The following is a 7,872-nucleotide window of genomic DNA, read 5'->3' on the forward strand; positions in this document are numbered from 1 at the left end:
GGTTGGTTAAAAACGCTGAGCAGCTATATAAATGGAGATAATAGCAGAAAGATTTTTAGAGGCAAGACAGACTAATAAAGGGTCTACAGGTCTGTGACAAAATGTCAAATTTACACACATCTTCACATATGCTGAGAGACCGTCGGGCCTTTTTTGTTTCTTATTTTTTCTTACTGGCACATTTATATAAGTATTAGGGACATTTATATAATAACAGGATATTGGCTCCTTTTGAGGTCTTCTGTTCTTGTGATTTATTCCCCATTTACAGTCATAAGCTTCTCATCGTGACATCACCTCAGCGGCTGCGGCAGTACCTGTGATGTCACCAAAAGGGATTATGACCTGAAGCAGGGAGTAAGCCGCAAGAGCAGATCAGCTCCTGAAGAATAAAGGTTTTGTTTTGCCCTTCTAGCAGAGGGAGAGGGAAGCACCCCACCCGCCCTTTCTCCTCCGCCTGTCATGGTGGAGCGGGACCATTTTTCCACACCGCGCTGGCTGGTAGTGGAAGGAACCCTCACCGCTGCCAGCGGAACCCACCGCGGCCGTGCCGTCAGCTCTGGTGGAGCCGGATCGGGCCCTCCAGAGCTGGGACCCCCACCCCGCACCGCTGCTCTTCGTCGCTGCTGAGCCAGCGTCGGGATGGCACAAATGCAGAAATCTGCTTAGGAAAGAGGCGGCCAAGGTTGTCAGGAGAAATGAAATGCCTGGCATCATCCGGGGACACCCGTGAGCTACAGCTGAACTTTCCCACCGCTATCAATGCATGGGGCACTCCGGTGAAGGAGCGTTGAATGGCACGGAGGAGACTCCTCCAGGGAGGAAGATTGGGGCTTGGCTGGTCGGGAGGGTTTGGTCAGCTTTGGTGCACCAAAACGGGTGCGTGAGAAAATAGGTGCAACATGTGCAAATACGTAGAACCTTCCTTCTCTGCCCAGCTCAGGGGCACATCACAAGCTGGGGTGAGAGGGCAGGACAACAGCTCACCGCGGAACTGCAGCGAGCACAGGGAGGCACACGCGAAAGCCGCAGCGGGACGCGTTGCAGATGACCCGTTCCAGCAGCCCCAGAGGTCGGTCAAATGTTGCTCACTTGGGTCCAGTTGGTTTTCTGACCTGGTCCTCAGGCTGAAGGGAGGGTATCTGGGGGATGACAGGCGGGACGTAAAAGCTGTGGCTCGGTACTACGCCACTTTGGCAACGTGGCTTCAACGTGGATCCACCTGGTCAGTTTAGGAGAGGCAAAACTGCAGCTGATGACCTGGCCTATGCAGAGCTGCCCTGTAAATAACATTTTTCCACGTTATTCACTCTGAAAGTTCCCATTTGATCTCACCTCTCTCGCCTACTCAACCAAATCCTTCTTTCTGAAAAATGGGCTTTTTATGGGAAGTCAGCTCTACAACTTCATAAACATCTTCATGTTTTTGTCTTCTGTTTGGTTCCCTGCCGCTTCAGCCAGATCAGTAGCAGAAACTGCAGTTGGCAGCACGCTCATATGAGGACCTCTTCCAATGTCATTTACTTGGCATCATTTATTTGGCACTGTAGGAGACTGTGATAGTCAGTTAGGTAAGCATTTGGGGGGTATCGTGAATTAAAATCAGCTTTTAATGTACTTTATATTCTCTGTCAACAGTAAATGTATTTAAATTGTCAGCTCATGTAGTCATCTGGGAGGAAAATATGCTTGCCACAGTGTTGCTCCCCACCCCTGCTTTTGGCTCACGGGCGTGTCTTGTCTGAGTGTGAATTTCCACCAGGCCCCATGCAGGGTACTGACTGTCTCCCACAAGCATTTTAAATCTGCAGATACCAAAAGGGTGACTTTTGGGGGCAGAGGTGGCATTTCACAGACCGGCAAGTCAACTCTGAACGTGCTGATGCAGCACCTCTGAGCTACCGCAGGCAGCAAAGTAGCTGGTCTGTGACAGCAGCCGCCGCAGGTCAGCTCTGCACTCCAGAAGGGTCTTCGTCTATTCAGAGTACACAGGGAACAGGCTTTACTGCTAAGATCTTCGTGTAACAATGCAGGAAATATATACACAGCTGAGATCCTCTCTTTGGAGCTCATGCATTGTTTTCCCTGGGCTTTCTAAGCCATCTTCACCTATGAGACATGCATAGGAGAACTACTTGGATTAAAATAATGATGTACAAAATCTTTACTCTCCCCTCAATCAGCTTTTCTTCCTTTTTTTTTTTAAATTCAAATAAATTTCATCAACCTAAAAAGAAAAGTGATCTTGTCCTTGTGGTTTCTCATCCCTTTTGAATTCTGTCTATTGAAAACCGTATAATGAGAACAGTCACTGCCAGGTAGAAGACTGACCTGATTTGGCCTCTTATTCAGCCTATACTTCTGCATGTGGAAACTTGTGTTGCTTCATCAGCGTTATGATGTTAACCTCATTCGGTGAAAGAGAAACTCCTGTTTGCTTTGCTTTGCTTTCCACCAGAGAAAGGCTCCATTCTGCCCGCTGCAGAAGACATCACACAACACATTAGAAATACCTGCCCTGCAACTTGAAAAAGGAGTTGACTCCAGCGCTGGTAGCTCACACCGCTTGTTAACTTACTGCCTGGCTAAGTTTTGGGTTGCTCCCACTACCTGTCTCCAAAACCACCCCTGGGTATAGCTCGGGGCTCGTGTATTCCAGGACTCATCCCAAAAGCCCCCATGGCAGAGCCTGCCCCAAGCCTGGGTCCCACACACTCCTCCAGTGCCAGCCCATCAGCCCTTGCATCCCCACGGGCACCTCACAGGGCACAAAACACTCGTCCTCAGCGTCATGCTGTAAAACCACTGCTCTGTTATTCCACTCAAAATATTAGCAAAACAGGAAAACGAAGCCACAAAACCCACGATGTTCATGATTTAGAGCCACAGAGGTTGCAGAGGACCAAGAGCCAAGGGCTGCGCAGTTTAGTCCGTGCTGCTGTCCCTCTGCTACTGAGCCTGCAGCCACAGGCAGGGGGGTTACCTCCAGCTGTGAGAGCTGCCAAAAAGCCTTATCGCTGCTAACGGTGCTTCTTTCCACCTGGAGCGGGGCAGGAGGGTGCGAGCAAAGCAGTCCTCACTGCCGCGTTTGCCGGTTCTCCGCTCCCCAGCTGCACCGGGCAGGAACGGGAGCCGGGACCTGCTTCAACCCCTGTGCAAAGAAAACACTCTAAGTCTGTAGTTGCAACAGGGTTCCTTGCCAGACCCAGCATCCAGGGGCTCCGGCAGGATGGAGCCCCTTTGTGGGGCTCTGCACCCTGTGTCCTCCCCACTGGGACCTGGCTGGAGAGGTGCTGGCACTGGGATCGTCTGCTCAGCGAGGCCGTGCCTTGAGGAGGAGTTTTTGCTGCCATGCCAGCACGTGGAGTGTGGTTTGAGATGCCATCACAGGAGGTCAGCTGGCTGGTTTTTTTCTTTTAATAAAGCCCCACAGAAATGATTTACTTCACGGGACTTCTCTTTGAAGGCGACCCTCTACAACAGTCATCCTTTGAAGAGCCAGACTTTGTCCTCACACCCCAGTGGCAGGCATAGGCAGTGGTGGTTTGTACATAGCATGTGGATAGCAGTAAGCAAATTCACTTGAACTTGCTCAGCTGGGCGTTTCACTGCTCCACAGCCGACTGTCTCCCCGCAGAATAAGTTCTGTATGAAACGATGATGCGAATTTTTCTTATCCTGAAATTCAGCAAAACCTTCTTCCTGACTGAGCAAATGTGTTGGTATCTTGCAGTGCAGGCTCTCTCCTGGAGGAGAGATGTAAGCAGGAAGGAAGCTGGTTTGTATTCAGTTTAATTTCCCCAGGGTTATATATCTTAAAGGGAGCAAGCACACAAAAGCCAGATGCAGATAGAAGGTTAAATTCTGTTCTCATTTATGAAGGGGTAAATATACAGTAACCCTGCTGATACCAGGGTTGTGCTAGAGTGAAAGGCAGATTGCTGGAGACTGACCTGACACAGGAAAGCAAACAAGAGGGTTCTGAAGAGGAAAACCTGCTTCTCACCCGCTTCCTCTGACCTTTTTCTCTTCCAGCCTTTTCCTGGGCCAAATTCTGCTCCAGATGGCTGTGTAAAGTCCATTCAGCAGGAGCCCAAACTGGCCAGAGCCCAAAAGCAGGACTGCTCCCCCTTTCCTCTCAGCAGCCGTGCCAAACCAGGGCTCTGCTTTATTAGTACACAATTAATAAATCAGACCAAACTCCAGTCTCCTGGGGGAAACACTGGGGGGGGGGGGAGAGGCTTCCAAAGGAATCTCCCTCTGCCCACAGTGCCCATGCAGACTGTGCCTTTCCCTCCAGTTTCTCATTTCAGTCCTGCGACTTCTAGCTGCTTCCAGGACTGAAGAAGCTCCTCGCCTTCCTCCCCAATGCCACCACCAACAAAGATCAACCCTGAGCCTGTTTCCCACAGTCAAGGGGAAATCTTCCCACCCTGTCCCCCAGAGGAGCCTCCCAGCCCAGACTCCCCCAGCATCTCCCCGTTTGCTCCAGGACCCGAGTTGATGATGATGGTTTGCATTCACACTCTGTACCCGAGAGCAGAATCTGGCCCACGAAGACCTTGCAGATGAAGTTCTGGAGAACAGCTGCCCCTGGCCATTGCTCTTTCCCTTGCCTCTCCTTTCTACTCCGGCGTATTTTTCACACCGGGTGTTGCAGAGCCACCTCCTATGACATCTGCCAGTGCTGAGCCGAGGGGATGCTTCGGTGGTCTGTCCCCTTGCCCACCACGAGAGTCACGCAGGAGGACATGGAGGGCCCGTACAGACAGACGTGGACAGCGTCTAATCCATCGGTGAAAGCAGCCACCTCCTACCACTTGTGTCCAGCGCTTTCCACCAGTTTTGCTCCCTGTTTGGTGGTTTGCTCACACATCAGGAAGCTCTTTGCTGTTTTCCTTCTCAAAAAGCGGTCATTTTCTTGACTCGGCGAGGGGACAGAGAGGTTGGGCTCGCTCTGAAGCTTCCAGAGCTGCTCCTAGAGGTGCCCAGAGGAGCTCCACGGAGACACGGCACCCCGTGCTCCAGCCCTCTCCTACCCGCAGACCCCCATGCTGTGTTCTCTCCAGGCATCCTCAGTTTGTGCCTTTCCTTATTTCCCACACAGGCAGTGTGAGTTATCTATCTCAATGTCAGGAAGAATTTCTCAAAATACAGCTGCTACCTCTGCCCCTTTCTGTCTTTCAAGAGTTATCTTGGGGATCAATCAATTGCATTCCTTTTCAAATGCATTTCCAACATCTTAAAAATAAAATGAGTGCTAGCAAATTTATCAGTGCTTTCTCCAGTACCTTGTGATGCATAGCCAGATTAAGACCCAAAGAAGGATGTGATGCCTAAACTAGGACACAGGCAAGTTTAAAGACTCTAAAAAAAAACCCTAAAAAAGAGCCAGAAACTCCCTTTCTCCACAGCAGCCCAATCCTAACACTTCTGTAGGTCCAGGACACCTCTTTTTCTGACCTGGAATTTCTGTACTTGGCCTATTTGGTTTGCAGCCCCTGGGTTATGCCCCAAACTACCCCCACTTGGCCAGCTCAGCTCCTGGCTCCCTGGGCTCACTTGGCCAGCTCAGTTTTCTGACTCACCCCACGTGGCACCAGCTTCTCCTTGGACACCCAGTTCTCAGCTTTGGATCCCAGCTTGGGGAATAGAAACTTAAAACTTAGGCTGCTCAACTGAAGGGGCGTGAGAATTCTGGGTCTGGCCTTGATCATGATAAATGTTCATACCCTTCCCCCAGTATTTTATCACTTGTTTTTTAGCCACAGCTACTTTCACTGACTCTTCCTTCTTTCTTACTTTACTGCCTTTTATCCTTCTAATCATTCACTAATGGATTTTCTTTTTTATTCATTATCTGTAAAGCACATTTCTTATTCCCCATGGCTGCTTTGAACAGCATTGATTCATTTTTAGTTTTCTTAAGTCCTCTCTCCTTGTCTGCAAACACTGGGTTTGCTGCTAAGATTCCTCCACAGCTTTCCTTTCCTAAATCAGGTGCAGAGAGGGAGGGTTTGAAACAAACACCCCAATTTCTAAGTAAGTCCCCTCTGGGATGAGACATGACCCAGAATGGTTTTTTCCCCCTTTCCCACAGAAACTATGCTGCCCTGCACCACATTTACACTGGATCCAATTTTCAATTACATCTTCCATAAATACTTATCCCAAATCTGAACAGCAACATTTTTGCTGGGTGGGAATTGAATGTCAATTTTTGACAGTAATGCCTAAAACCTTCAGGGGCTCCCTATCTTTCTTCCAAATCTTAATAAATCCACAGGAGAGTACCAAGCAGGACGCAGAGGAAATGTCTTACCGGGTCTGGAGCCTCTGGGAACATCACATCAAATCCAGCTGTACAGTCCTCACCAGTGACCAGAGCTAATTTATTTAACAACAGCTTCGAGTCCTTCGAGGGCTCCACTTGGTGGCCTCCGTTTCATTCCCTCTGAATACATCTTCAATCCAGCAGATACTATAAATGTTAACTTCTGCAGAGAGGTCCTCATTCAGCAAAATTCTTAAGCTTGAATGTAATTTTCAGCATGAGGATACTGCCATTGAAATCCATGGCAAAAGCCACATCCCTGTCTGTTGTACAAGACTGGGACTGGCCAAACTCTTGCCCTTTGTCTGTCCTAGCGGGATTGTGGTCTAAACCCCAGGATCCTGAGCCAGACCCCAGTACCAGTGTCTATTCTGTCATGTTCTCAAAAGAGCAGAAAGAGAGGACCAGCACAAGTGCAGATAAGGGAGTTCCATTGCTTCATTCTCGTTTGGGCCCTAATTCAATTGTATGGCTGCTCCTTCTCTGTAAGAATGAAACAGTAGCACCTAAACACTATTGCTTGATTGTAATGACCTTTTCCCCCATGTCTTCTTTCCCATTTGCAACAGGAATGTATGCTGCAAAATAGCTAAGGGTATGTCTAATGTCAAACTCTATGAAGATCAGTAAGCTGCGGTTTTACACACATTTTAAAGCTGAAACCCTGCTTGCCTTAGGTACCGTTGTGAAGCTGTGAGGCTGAACCTGTGAATATGATGGTCAGGATTTGATCCCGTCACATGAAGAAATCCATGAACCGCTGCCAACTGCTTTTAAAGCAGTCACAACCACAGGTCTTCTGCCTCTGGTTCGTTCAAAGCGACCCCTTCCTCATTCGATCTCCTTCAAGTGCACCGCTTTGTTGTTTCTTTCCTCCTGGAAACTAAAGAGTGAATGAAAATCTTGCTATTTGGGATGGCATTAAAAAAAAAAAATATGGCAAATAAAGACATTTTAATTGCATGGGATTTCTGAATAAGGTTTCAAAGTGGGGGAAAAAAAAAAATAGCTGCGTGCCTGGTACACAGAGAGCCCTTTCTCTTCCCCTTTGTGGCAGAGGAATCAATGGAATTCATATAAAAGAAGGAGGGGGGTGGGAAGAGAGATAGGAGATGCCTTGCTTGGTACCAGCAGGTCACAAGTCTCATGAGGCTCGAGCAGGGCTTGCAAGGAAGTTGCTGACTGTATCTCCATGTGTACCTTTTTGTTCCTTGCCTTGGATTTGCTGGTCAGTGGCATGCTGCTTTGCCTGGCTCTCCATAGAGCTTGTAGCCTACAGGAATTTGGACAGAGTGGTACAGACATCGCCGACAGAGACTCTGATCACTGACTATCCCTTTAAACGCAGTCTCATGACTTAGTCTTTACTCCACTACCTATTAAAGAAGGAGACAAGACGTACATAGACAGCTTCCATTCAGACACCCAGAAGGACACAGAAAGGCAAGACAATTTAACAGAGCTAACTGTGAGTAAATACGAGCCATTAGAGGTGCTCTCTAGAGCAAAGGGCATGGAGAAAGATTTGTAGGAAATCC

At 48.7% G+C, this 7,872-nt stretch overlaps 1 long non-coding RNA gene across 1 annotated transcript; it reads right to left on the reverse strand.

Moving 5' to 3' along the window:
* Positions 1 to 2,115: 2,115 nt before the first annotated feature.
* LOC138689123 (uncharacterized) lies at positions 2,116 to 3,095 on the reverse strand. The gene is made up of 2 exons (XR_011327951.1): positions 2,984 to 3,095; positions 2,116 to 2,479 (listed from the first exon to the last, which is right to left on the reverse strand). It is a non-coding gene; the product is annotated as an uncharacterized lncRNA (long non-coding RNA).
* Between the last annotated feature and the right edge of the window lie 4,777 nt (positions 3,096 to 7,872).

The sequence above is a fragment of the Haliaeetus albicilla genome, chromosome 15 (genome assembly GCF_947461875.1).
Source record: "Haliaeetus albicilla chromosome 15, bHalAlb1.1, whole genome shotgun sequence".
NCBI lineage: Eukaryota > Metazoa > Chordata > Aves > Accipitriformes > Accipitridae > Haliaeetus > Haliaeetus albicilla.